This window comes from Lepus europaeus, chromosome 20 (assembly GCF_033115175.1).
Source record: "Lepus europaeus isolate LE1 chromosome 20, mLepTim1.pri, whole genome shotgun sequence".
Lineage (NCBI taxonomy): Eukaryota > Metazoa > Chordata > Mammalia > Lagomorpha > Leporidae > Lepus > Lepus europaeus.
The window spans coordinates 34,753,605-34,766,044 of record NC_084846.1 but is presented as its reverse complement, the minus strand read 5'-3'; the positions used below and the strand labels follow the sequence as shown (position 1 = coordinate 34,766,044).

Below are 12,440 nucleotides of genomic sequence, written 5' to 3'. Positions count from 1 at the left end.
TACAGCCAGGTTCATCTTGAAACGTCACCATCAAGTTTGTGAATACATGGCTCACACAGAACTCAGAATCCCCCTCCCTCAGAAAAATGATGGGGAAGTGGTGACTTTTTCTGCTCCCTGCCTAGCTGCAGCTTAGCCTTGCTCCATAAAGCATAATCCTGGTGCCACCAGCTTTGTCCCAGACACTACAAAGAAGCTGTGACTTGCTGGAGACTTGCTTTTCTTACCACAAAAGTTCTTCAAGCAAAAATCCAAAGTACTTACCAATGTGCAGGCGCTGGGATGAGAAGGTGAGAGACAGGGAAAGCCGTTTGCTCACTGATGCTGGCCAGGCTCCTCTGCAGCAGTGGCTGCTCTGCCTGGCTCCTGCTCCTCTTATCTAGGGACCAGCTGCTGCTGTTGCCATGGGGATGCTCTGCTTCTCAGGCGCCAGGGCAAGGGGGATGGAGAGGGAAAGAGGACTAGGCTAGCTGTCACTCTTGCCACAGCAATAATTGTCCATTACAAAAATACAACAGAGTCCTGCTTTGAGTTCAAATGTGCACACTGGGGAGATCCAGACAAATCAGCCACATCCTTGAATTCCCCTCACAGTCTGATGCAATAGATTTCTTGGCCTAACTTTGCAAATATGGAAACTGAGGCACAGAGAGATCAAGTGAATTGCCCAAGAGAGGCCATAGCTGATGTTTACTCCAAATAGATTTATTTCAGTGCTGAAGACTTTCACCCATCACTGCTCTTGGAGTGATGTTATGATGAGAAAATGAATAATAATGATATAAACTCTAACACTTACATAATGTTAACATGCCCACCTGCCAGGCAGGCTGCGGAATACTTTACAGGCATCAACTCATTCACTCCTCCTACCAACCTTGAGAATGAGCTCCTGTCATCACCCTTGTTTAATGATGAGTAAGCTGAGGCTCAGCAGTGTCAAGTCATCTTCCCAAGGTCTCCCTGCTAAAAAAATGCAAGCCTAGGGTTTGAACCCACTAATTGAATGCCAAGAGACCATGTTCTTAACCACATTGCAATAATCCTTGCCAAGACAGCCTTCCCAAAGATCACACAGCCAAAAAAGCAGCTCCTGAATACACAGGTTGGGGTGTGGAGGCCAGGAAAAGTTTGATCCTTCAAAGGACCCAAACCATTGGGAATATACTTATACTCCATGAAAGGCTTGGGGCCAAACAAAGGCTATGGAAGCGAGGGCAGGGGTCTGACATGGTGTCTGATGGGAAGGATCCATGGTCAACTCACTGGAGGAAACCCTGTGAGCTCAAGGTGCTGCCTGGAGAAACAGCAGTTTGTTGTCTCTGGTCTCGGCATTAAGAGCAGGGAGGATCAATACATATTGCAGGCTTGAGGTTCTGGAGGGCAGCCAAGAGATCACCCAGTGATGCACCAGAGCTATGTTTTCACAGAGAATGTGTCATTGCAATCAGCATTGCCTTTCTTTCCCAAGGCTGCATGCAGTGCAGGGCCAAGCAGCCCCTGGTTGGCCTCAGCTATCTCCTTTGGAGTGGATTGGTCGAGGTGTCCCTTCCATTTATCAGAATTTCAAGTCACAGGGCTGGAGCCATAGTGAACTCATGTTGAGATTGACTCCTGCAGTTGGAATTTCTTCATGGTAACAAGTCAATGCAGAGTGCACTTCCTTGTCTGATGTATTTGTTGGAACCTCCTGGGAGGATATAGGGACCACTCAAAGGTCATTCCCCTGGCTAGGAGGGATCCCTTGCATGCTGAGGGGACAGACCTGACATCAACTTCTTATTCTCAGCCACCTGTTTTGTCTTTGTATTAGCAGCCTGTTGCTAACTTGAGTAGAAAAGATACATGTTCTTCCTGAGGGCTTACATTCTTTATAAAATAAATATTGAGATAAGTACAGATTCACATGTGGTTGCAAGAAATAACACAGAGAGAATGCTTCTACCCTTTAAGCATTTCCCCAATGTTGACATCTCGCAAAATATCAAAACCTTATACTGATCATATATAGGGGGGCTGGTGTTGTACCATGGCAAGTTAAGCTGCCACCTGCAATGCCAGCATCCCATATGGGTGCTGGTTCATGCCCTGGCTGCTCCACTTCTGATCCAGCTCCTTGTTAATTGGAAAAGCAGAAGATGGTCCAAGTGTCTGGGCCCCTGCAACCCACATGGGAGACTTCTGGCTTCAGCCTGGACCAATGCTGTCCATTGAACAGGGAGTGAACCAGCAGATGGAAAATCAATCTTTCTCTCCTCCCCACAATTCTGACTTTCAGACCCTCCAAAAAATCTTAAAATAAGCAACTGGATATGGAACCTTTCCATTGTCATAAGAACACTTCATCTTGCCTTTGTAGAGTCACAGCCTTCTTCCTCCTTCTGATTCCCTGCTCCCATCCACCTATCCACTCCTTAACCCATAGCAACCATTCATCTGCTCTCCATTTCTATAATTTGTCATTTCTAAAATGTTAGGAAAATATACTCCTACAGGGTAGACATCTTTGCTTTTTTAATTTTTTTTTTTTTTACTGAGCATTATTTCCTGGGGAATCAGCCAGGTGGTTGGATTCACAGCAATGGTTGTCCCTTTTTATTGCTGAATAGTATTCCATGGTATGTAGCACAGTTTGTTTAACTATTCACTTGTTGAAGGACATCTTGGTTGTTCTCAGTGTTTGGCTGTTGAAGAAAAAAGCCACGATGAACATTCATTTAGTTTTGTATGAACATAATTTTTCATTTTTCTGGGATAAATGCCCAGAAGTACAATTGCTGGCAATAGCATGTTTAATTTTATGGTACTATCAGAGTAGCTGTCCCATTTCCATTCTCATCAGCAGTGTATGAATGGTCCAGTTTTCCCATCTCTTAACCAGCATGTGGTGGGGTCACTGTCCTCTTGAAAGATCTCATTGCGGTTTTAATTTGCATTCCCTGGATGGCCAATAATATCAAATATCTTATATTGTTATACATAATCTATACATTTTCTTTGTGAAATGTCTCTTCAAGTCTTATACCCTCTTCCTGATTGGATTTTTATTATTGAATTTTGAATGTTCTTTATATATTTTATTTTGTAGCCTGTCTTTTCAAACTCTTAACAGAATCTTTCACAAAGCAAAGGGTTTTTAACTTTCATGAAGCTTAACTTACCATGAAAGTAATTCTCAAGCATATACTGGGATATTTCCAAAGCTCTACAGAGGAGCTGAACTGTGTCAGTTTCTAAGCCTGTGGTTTTTAACAAACACTTTTGCCTCTTGATTTTCCACGTTTCAAAGGGAGTATTTTCAAAGAGAGAAGAGAATTTCTTGTTTCCCCTTTGGATAGACTGTGTTCTTCCCCAAGTTCAGGCTGTTGCTGTTGTGGTTGGTTTTCCCCAGTCTTTCTATGTATACTTCAATTGATGACGCCTCCACCTCCCCCCTCCACCTTTTAAGGCAGATGTAAACAGCAACGGAGATGGCAGATGGTAATGTAAATCTATACCTTGGAGAGTTCTAAATAACAGCACATATGTGCAGTGCTGAAGTCATAGACCCTTGGCCTGCAGCACTCCCAGTGTTAGTGCAAGGAGCCATTGTGTCCAGAACATGATTTGTGGGCCCCAAAGCCCTCTGGTATATGGCTGAATCAGCTTCTGGCTTCCATCCTGATGGATGCCTAATGGTAATTAGCTTTCAATGAATGTATTTTCATTTTATTTACAAATATCTTTATGAATGAGAATGATTATACTTATGTTTCTCCATAATTTATTTCTGTCAATAACCTATGAAATGTTCACTTGAAGGATTTGCCTTCCAAAATCAATCCAGGGAAGTTTCTGTCTTGATGGCCAATAGGGCTGCAGCGAGAGAGAGAGAGAGAGAGAGAGAGGTGGGTGGGGGTGGGGTGAGAGAAAGCGCATATAATTTTTCGCCGCATGGTACAGTCTGGCTTTATCCTAGAGATCTTGTTAGATCTCTTTGGTTGTCTATCAGCTTCTTAAAGAGGAAGATTAGCAACCTCAGATTGATATCTTCTGGTCAATAAGTGCCTATGTCTCTGCTTTTGGTAGCTTTAAATGTTTTAGCTCTTGATAATAGGAAACAATTTAAATTAATCTATAAGAAAATCTCATAGTTTTACTATCATTTCACTGAAATAAAAGTATAGAGCACATTTAATCTTTCATATGTTATCAAATTACATTGTCAAATACTTAAAAAGTACCTAGCAATTAGGTAAATAGTTGTCTTTTCCCCTTTTATTTTAGCTGAAATTTTCTCTAAGATAATTATAGATTCACATGTAGTTATAAAAAATAACACAGATCCCTTGCATGTTGTGCTTGGTTTATCACAATGGTGACACTTAAAAATAAACTACTATATGTTAGAACATCTCATCTAGGACATTGATGTTGGTACAACCCACCTCCCTTATTCAGATTCCTTGTTGTGTATGTGTGGTTGTGTGCATATGTATTAAGTTCTACATTTTGTCAGCTGTGTAAGTCCATGTATCTACCACCACAATTAAGGTGGTGGACCATTTCCACTCTTTTTTTTTTTTTTTTTTTTTACTATCAAATTTCCAGTGTACAGCTTATGGATTACAATGGCTTCCCCCTCCCATAACTTCCCTCCCACCCACAACCATCCCCTCTCCCACTCCCTCTCCCCTTCCATTCACATCAAGATTCATTTTCAATTCTCTTTATATACAGAAGATCAATTTAGTATAAAGATTTCAACAGTTTGCACCCACATAGAAACACAAAGTGAAACATACTGTTTGAGTACTAGTTATAGCATTAAATCAAAATGTACAGTACATTAAGGACAGAGATCCCACATGAGGAGCAAGTGCACAGTGGCTCTTGTTGTTGACCCAACAAATTGACATTCTAGTTTATGGCGCCAGTAACCACCCTAGGCTGTCGTCATGAGTTGCCAAGGCTATGGAAGCCTTCCAAGTTTGCCGACTCTGATCATATTTAGACAAGGTCATAAAAGACAGAGTGAGGATAGTAACCAATGATCCTAAGAGTGGCATTTACCAGGTTTGAACAATTATACAGCATTAAGTGGGGAAGAGGACCATCAGTACACACAGGTTGGGAGTAGAGCCATTGGTGGTAGAGTAGAGGTTATGATTACAAAGGAATGAGACCCAAGTGCACTAGACAGGGCCTAGAACAAAGGACAGAGTCATTATTAGAGGAGCTAAGAAAGGTGCTGTCTAAGCTACAAGTAATTTTTCTGATTGAGAGGCAAATAGAACCTGATAGAAGGGGCTTGATAATAATCTGGTGGGCTTTAGGCCTTGTAAGTTAAGAGGCCCAGACCTATCTATCTCTTCACATGGGGTATATCCTAAGGGAGGTGTGAACCTCCTAGGGGAAGGCACTCTGTCGACTTTCATTACTTGGCTGGGCTGGGAGGAGAGCTGGCCAGGTAAAGGCAGGGGGCATCTCTAACAAGAAATTTACAGTTCTGCCTGCAATGTTGCTGACCCTACTTGACCATCCCCTCAGCTGCAGTGGTCACTTTGGAAGTTGGGCTTTTCAGCTTAGAGCCAATAAGATCTGTGGCTCTGACCTGGGCATCCTTCGACTCCAGGGCAGGTCCATTTCCAGTGATCCAACTCTTGGCAGAGCTGCCAGGGCTCTTCACAAGCTGACTTCTGCTGAAGCCCAGGCTTACCACATTGAAAGCCACTGCAGTGGACTGGCCTGTTGGGTCTCCTTGAGGGCAGATCACTGTACAGATCAGCCATTAATAGGCCTGCCACCCATTGCTTCTGATGCCTAGCTTTCTTTTCCTCCTGGTTTGTGTTAAAGCAGACCAGAGGATGCAAGTCAAGGGAGTGCCTGTGTCCCATCTCTAATCTTCGGTGGCCTGAACTACAAGTCTATAGTCACAGGCATGTTCTGTAGTAGTTTTTCTAAGGTAGACAATGCCCATGAGGAAAATTATTTTCTCACTTTAAAACTTTCTTTCCCTTTGGTCTGAAAGGGAGGTTTTTTCTACTTACTGTATACTTTGCTGATGGCGAAGTGAATCTAGCTATGAAATTATTATTTAAGTTCTTATTTTGGCTATGCTATTACAGAAAAATGTTAGCCATCTCTTTTATAAGGTCTAAAGATTAAATTGTGCATCCTACAGATTCCTTCATAATAGAATTAGTTTCCTACCTTGAAGAGAATAGAGAAATGAAAGAACAAGTTGGGCTTAGAATAGAGAAATGAGGGAGCAAGTCCTAGATCGCTTGCTGACAATAGCAATATCACATGAATACTTAGCAAACAGTTTCAACCATTAGATAACAACTTAAGAAAACATTTACCATAAGGTCCAATGCCTTCTATAAATTTTAAGAATCATGTATTTGAAAACACCTCTTAAATATCTAACATGGTGTGTAGTTTGTTTAACCAGTAAACTTAAGCACAACCATCTAAAATGTTTTTAGTTTCTTTCTACCAACAAGTTTAAAACATATGATACACAGATTCAGGTCACACAAATTAAAATGTATCTTTGATTGATTTTAGCAGCTTAAATTTATGGACAATCTTATCTATAAGCCATTTAAAATAAAACTCTTAATAAAATTTCCTATGTGGACATACAATATGTACACACATATAACATAGCATAGTAGACCAATATAGCAATTTTAATAATAGCTTTTAAAATCTTTAACTCTTTTTGTAGATTGCCAATTGATTTGAATTGCTTTTTGTTTTTAGATTACTTTAACACATTGCTTTAACAGAGCATCAGAGTTTAATTCTATGTCAAAGAGAAATTGAGCTTCCTGTGATCTTTTGCTGTGAGGTTTCCTTCCTTTACCTTCTTTCATATTGGTGACCATGTTTCTGTGTTTCTGTATGTAACACATCTTTAAGCATCTTTTGCAGGGCAGGATGAGTGGCAACAAATTCTTTCAGTTTCTGTTTGCTATGAAAAGTCTTAATTTCACCTTCATTCACAAATGAGAGCTTTGCAGGATATAGTATTCTGGGCTGGCAGTTTTTCTCTCTTAGTACCTGGGCTATGTCTCGCCATTCCCTTCTAGCTTGTAGGGTTTCTGATGAGAAGTCTGCTGTGAGTCTAATTGGAGATCCTCTAAGAGTAATCTGACGTTTCTCTCTTGCACATTTTAGGATCTTTTCTTTCTGTTTCACTGTGGTGAGTTTGATTACAACATGTCGTGGTGAGGATCTCTTTTGGTCATGTTTATTAGGGGTTCTATAAGCTTCCTGTACTAAGATGCCTCTGTCCTTCTCCAAACCTGGGAAATTTTCTGCTAGTATCTCACTGAAAATGCCTTCTAATCCTTTCTCCCTCTCCATGCCTTCAGGAACTCCTAGAACCCGAATATCTTAAGGTTTTCTACCCTTAACCAACCATTAAGGACCATTTCCAACCTTACAAAGATTCCCCCTGTTGTTCTTCGACAGCCATGCCTCCTCCTTCCAGACTTCCATTTCCCATGGTAGTTGCTGGCATCCACTTATCTGTCTTCAGTTGCTATAATTTTTGTCATTTCAAGAATGTTATATAAGTGACATCCTATAGTATGTAACTGTTGATACTGGTTTTTCACTCAGTATGTATTAACTGAGATTATTATGTATATTTTAATTCATTCTTCTATTTCTGAGAAATATTCCATGTAAGGATATACCACGGTTTGTCTGACTATTCACCTATTGAACGGCATTTGGGCTAATTCTACTTCCATCTTTTGGAAATAAAGGTGTTAGAAATATTTGTGCACTTGCTTTTTATGATGTAAGATTTATTTTCTCTGGGATAAATGCCCAAGAGTACAACTGCTGGCTGAAATGTTAATTGCATGTTTAATTTTACATGAAACTATTAAATTCTTTTCCAAAGTGACTGTATTATTTTTCATTCCCACCTACAATATTTGAGTGGCTCAGCCTCTTTACATCCTCACCAGCATTTGGCATTGTTGCCATTTTTTATTCTAACCATTCTGATAAGTGTGAAGTGTTATGGGTTCATCATTTGTATGTCTTTGATGGCTAATGGTGTTGACCAGATTTTGTGTACTTATTTGTCATCTCTGTATCCTCTTTAACAAAATGCTTCTTTGTGTCATTGGCCTATAATATATTGCCATTTTGTCGGCAGCAGACAAGTAAGTTCATTATTATTGAAGGTTGACCTGGTGTTATTCCTCCTGTTAGGAGTTAACATGAATAGAACGTGAAGCCCGTATTTTTTTTTTTTTTTTTTTTTTTTTGGACAGAGTGGACAGCGAGACAGAGAGAGACAGAGAGAAAGGTCTTCCTTTGCCGTTGGTTCATCCTCCAAAGGCCGGCATGGCCGGCGCGCGCTGCAGTCGGCGCATCGTGCTGAATCGAAGGCAGGAGCCAGGTGCTTCTCCTGGTCTCCCATGTGGGTGCAGGGCCCAAGCACTTAGGCCATCCTCCACTGCACTCCCGGGCCACAGCAGAGAGCTGGAATGGAAGAGGGGCAACCGGGACAGAATCTGGCGCCCCGACCGGGACTAGAACCCGGTGTGCCGGCGCCGCCAGATGGAGGATTAGCCTGTTGAGCCACGGCGCTGGCACGTGTCTTCCTGTGGAACAGGAGCCCGGACCAGGCTTCCTCTTGATGATGCAGGAGAGGATCCCCATCTTGTGACACAGGACAGGTAGAAAGATGATCAGCTGGATGGGATCCACATCAGGTGCAGTCACCCACAGCTGAGCCTTCCTGTCCACCAAGGTGTGATATACTGACTCTGCTCAGAGGACAGGAGATCTCTTAGTGGGGACATGCCTTTCACTAGCAGCTTTCCTCTTGGCCTAGGCCAACAGTCCCTTTTTCTTTTCTTTTTCTTTTTTTTTTTTTTTTTACAGGCAGAGTTAGAGAGAGAGAGACAGAGTGAAAGGTCTTCCTTCTGTTGGCTCACCTCCCAAATGGCCACTACGGCTGGCATGCTGCGCCAATCTGAAGCCAGGAGCCAGGTGCTTCCTCCTGGTCTCCCATGCGGGTGCAGGGCCCAAGCACTTGGGCCATCCTCCACTGCACTCCCGGGCCACAGCAGAGAGCTGGCCTGGAAGAGGAGCAACCGGGATAGAACCCGAGTGCTGGCGCCGCAGGCGTTGGATTAGCCTAGTGAGCCACGGTGCCGACCTACAGTCCCTGTTTCTTTCCTTGCTTTGTCTCTGGTCTGCACTTGAGGGCCAGCTGAGGCCGTGCAGTAACTGTTTGGGTGAACAAGGCCTGGCTGAACTGGTTAATCACAGGAGGCACTTTCAGCTGCGTGTACAGAATAGGTCTTTGCTGTTTCAGTGGGATGTCATGGGATGATTTGACAAAGCAGGTACAGTCCTTCCTAATGGCAAAGTTCTTAGGCCCTTTCTCAAACAGAAGATTTCCACCTTTCTGGCCTCCTGATTTCATGACAGCAGGGGTCATGGTCATCTTCTTCCCCTCGGCCTTCTTTCCTCGTGTCATCTGGGGTGGCTGGAGGAGAGAGACATTGGGGCCCTCTGATACTTAACTGGCATCCAATCAGCAGTGTGTCTGTTTCCACATGCAGATCCCACTTCTCTGCCTTGGTTTTTCTTATTTCCTGCAACTGATTAAATTGCAAGGCTTGCCCAACAAGGTGCATTTCTATCTGCTCTCCAGATCTTATTTTATGTTGACCTGTCTCACTCAGTGGAAATCCAGGGCCATGAGGTCCTGAGGACCATTCTGACCAAAGGGCCACAGTCATTTAGACCTGGCTATGTTTTAATGAAGTTCCCACTCCAATCTCCTAACTATATTTTGGTTAATTATTATTACAATGGCATGTTCTTACTTGATAAGTGTAAAACCTGATTTTCAGAGACCTATGTCATTTGCCAATGCTACGTAGCTAGTAAGAGCAAGGGAGTGGCTTGAATCCAGATATCCCCTCTTGAGAATCAGGGCTCATTCCCTACTCCTAGTGAGTATGACACCTTTCCCAGCTGTCTGCCTTGGTGGTCTTCCATACGTCTGCACTTCTGTTCTCCCACATCAACTAAATGGACAGATCGGACCTGTCGTTGGATAGCTCATGAAAATGAAGTTGATTTTATTTTTTTTCTCATTTTTTTAAACTTTTATTTAATGCATATAAATTTCCAAAGTACAGCTTATGGATTACAATGGCTCCCCCCCCCAATAACTTCCCTCCCACCCACAACCCTCCCCTTTCCTACTCCCTCTCCCCTTCCATTCACATCAAGATTCATTTTCAATTCTCTTTATATACAGAAGATCAGTTTAGTATATATTAAGTAAAGATTTCAACAGTTTGCACCCATATAGAAACACAAAATGAAAAATACTGTTTGAGTACTAGTTATAGCATTAAATAACAATGTACAGCACATTAAGGACAGAGATCCTACATGAGGAGTAAGTGCACAGTGACTCCTGTTGTTGACTTAACAAATTGACACTCTTAGAGTGGGCGTAGCCATCTTAATATCGGATAACATAAATTTTACCACAAAAACTATTAGAAGAGACAAAGAGGGGCACTATATAATGATTAAGGGATCCATTCAACAGGAAGATATAACGATTATCAATGTATATGCACCTAATTACAGGGCACCGGTTTATTTAAAAGACTTGTTAAGGGACTTAAAGGGAGACTTAGACCCCAATACAATAGTACTGGGGGACTTCAATACTCCACTCTCAGAGATAGACAGATCAACAGGACAGAAGATCAACAAGGAGACAGAAGATTTAAACGGCACTATAGCCCAAATGGACCTAACAGATATCTACAGAACTTTTCATCCTACACAGAAAGCATTTACATTCTTCCCATAGCCAGATTTTATTCTTTTGAGTAACATGTTCTCAAAGCTGGACATCTGGCTACTGTATAAAACAGTGATCACCACTCAGCAGAACAACAAGGGAGCCATGTGGCTTATATTCAGTGACTAATTCAAAGCTTTGCTTGAATATTAATTCTACCATGGCTTCTCTGACACTTGATTAAATAAGTGTACTACAGACGAGAAACATGCTGAAAAGATGCTGACTAATGGAGCTCCAAGTGACTGGGGGGGGGGGGGTGGGGGCATCCGGCCACTCTCTGATCACTGGTTCCCTCTCATACCCTGTGAGCATGAATAGGTCCTCTGAGAATGAATTCATTGCTCTCTTCCCTTGCTTGCTTCCTTGCAGCTAACCTATTACAATTTTCCCAATCTGTGAAATTGCCTGGATCCTGAAAAATCTCTGTGACAGAGGCAGCATAATAAAGGAACTGAGCCTAATCCCCACTGTGTCGCTAAAGCCTGTCAAACATTACCGCAAGCATTCATATAAGGCCGCCTTGTTGCAGGAAACCAGCGAGGGAATTGATGTCAGCTACCAGATGGTAATACCGGCAGACACAATGCACTGTTTATTTGGACTCCTGAACACAGAGGGAGCAGGCACATGTATTTTCCCAACAGGCACATAGAATTTTAAGGTAAGCGCAATGTGGTTTAAAGCTTCTGTTACTAGGGGAGTATTTAGATAAGAGGGGTTTGAACTGTGCTACCAAAATATTAATAAGTAAGTTCATTAACTCTCTAGGAACATAAGGAAAACTGTTGACTATGGTTTTTATGATGAGGGAAAAATCTCTTAAAGTTTTAGGACTTTGCCTCTTTGGTTTCAAGTGCATGAAAAATGCTGCACAATTTAGGAACATGTGAAAGCAAATTTTAAACCCAGCATGTATTTCAAATAGAAGCTATAAGTTCTGCACTTGATTTCGAGAAAATTACATGCCTTGTATCATGCTATTCCTAAGGCGCAGTGGGGAACTCACACCTTTTGCCAGCAAGGTCAGCTACTCCGTTTCTGGCAAAGATTCCTACTCATGGAAAGGATCTCTCTTTGACTTTGTCTTCCCATCTATCCATCACACCCTGGCCCAGTAGTGATGGCTCCATAGAGCCTACACAGGAGCAGCCCAGGGGTATACTCTGGTCGGAGGGGAGGCTAGAAGATCGGCCTCCAACTGTGTTTCCAAAGTAAGCACTTGACTTTTACTAGATCAGATCTTCATTTGGGTTTGAACTGGTGGTGCACACTAAGCCAGTCATGTCTTATCTCTGCCAGTGCTTCCATAGGAACTTCTCGTGTATCCCTACCGCAATCCAGAAAGCTGCAAGAAGCCAACTGCCTTCGAGGGCTGGGGTTTTGTTTTGTTTGTTTTCTTTTCTTTTCTCTCTCTCTCACTTTTTTTTTTTTTTTTTTTTTGAGCATCTACAATAAGAATCAAGGTTCAAGTGATCTGATTCCATCTTGTCTCTCCCATCTGGTCATCTACTACTTCCTAAACTATTTCTTCTTTGTTCTCCATAAGCATTCTTGTCTTATAATACAGTGGGAGAGAAAGCACAAA

At 42.1% G+C, this 12,440-nt stretch overlaps 1 pseudogene; it reads right to left on the bottom strand.

The window, feature by feature from the left end:
• Positions 1-8,136: 8,136 nt before the first annotated feature.
• Positions 8,137-9,499, bottom strand: LOC133749384 (large ribosomal subunit protein eL8-like; annotated as a pseudogene).
• Between the last annotated feature and the right edge of the window lie 2,941 nt (positions 9,500-12,440).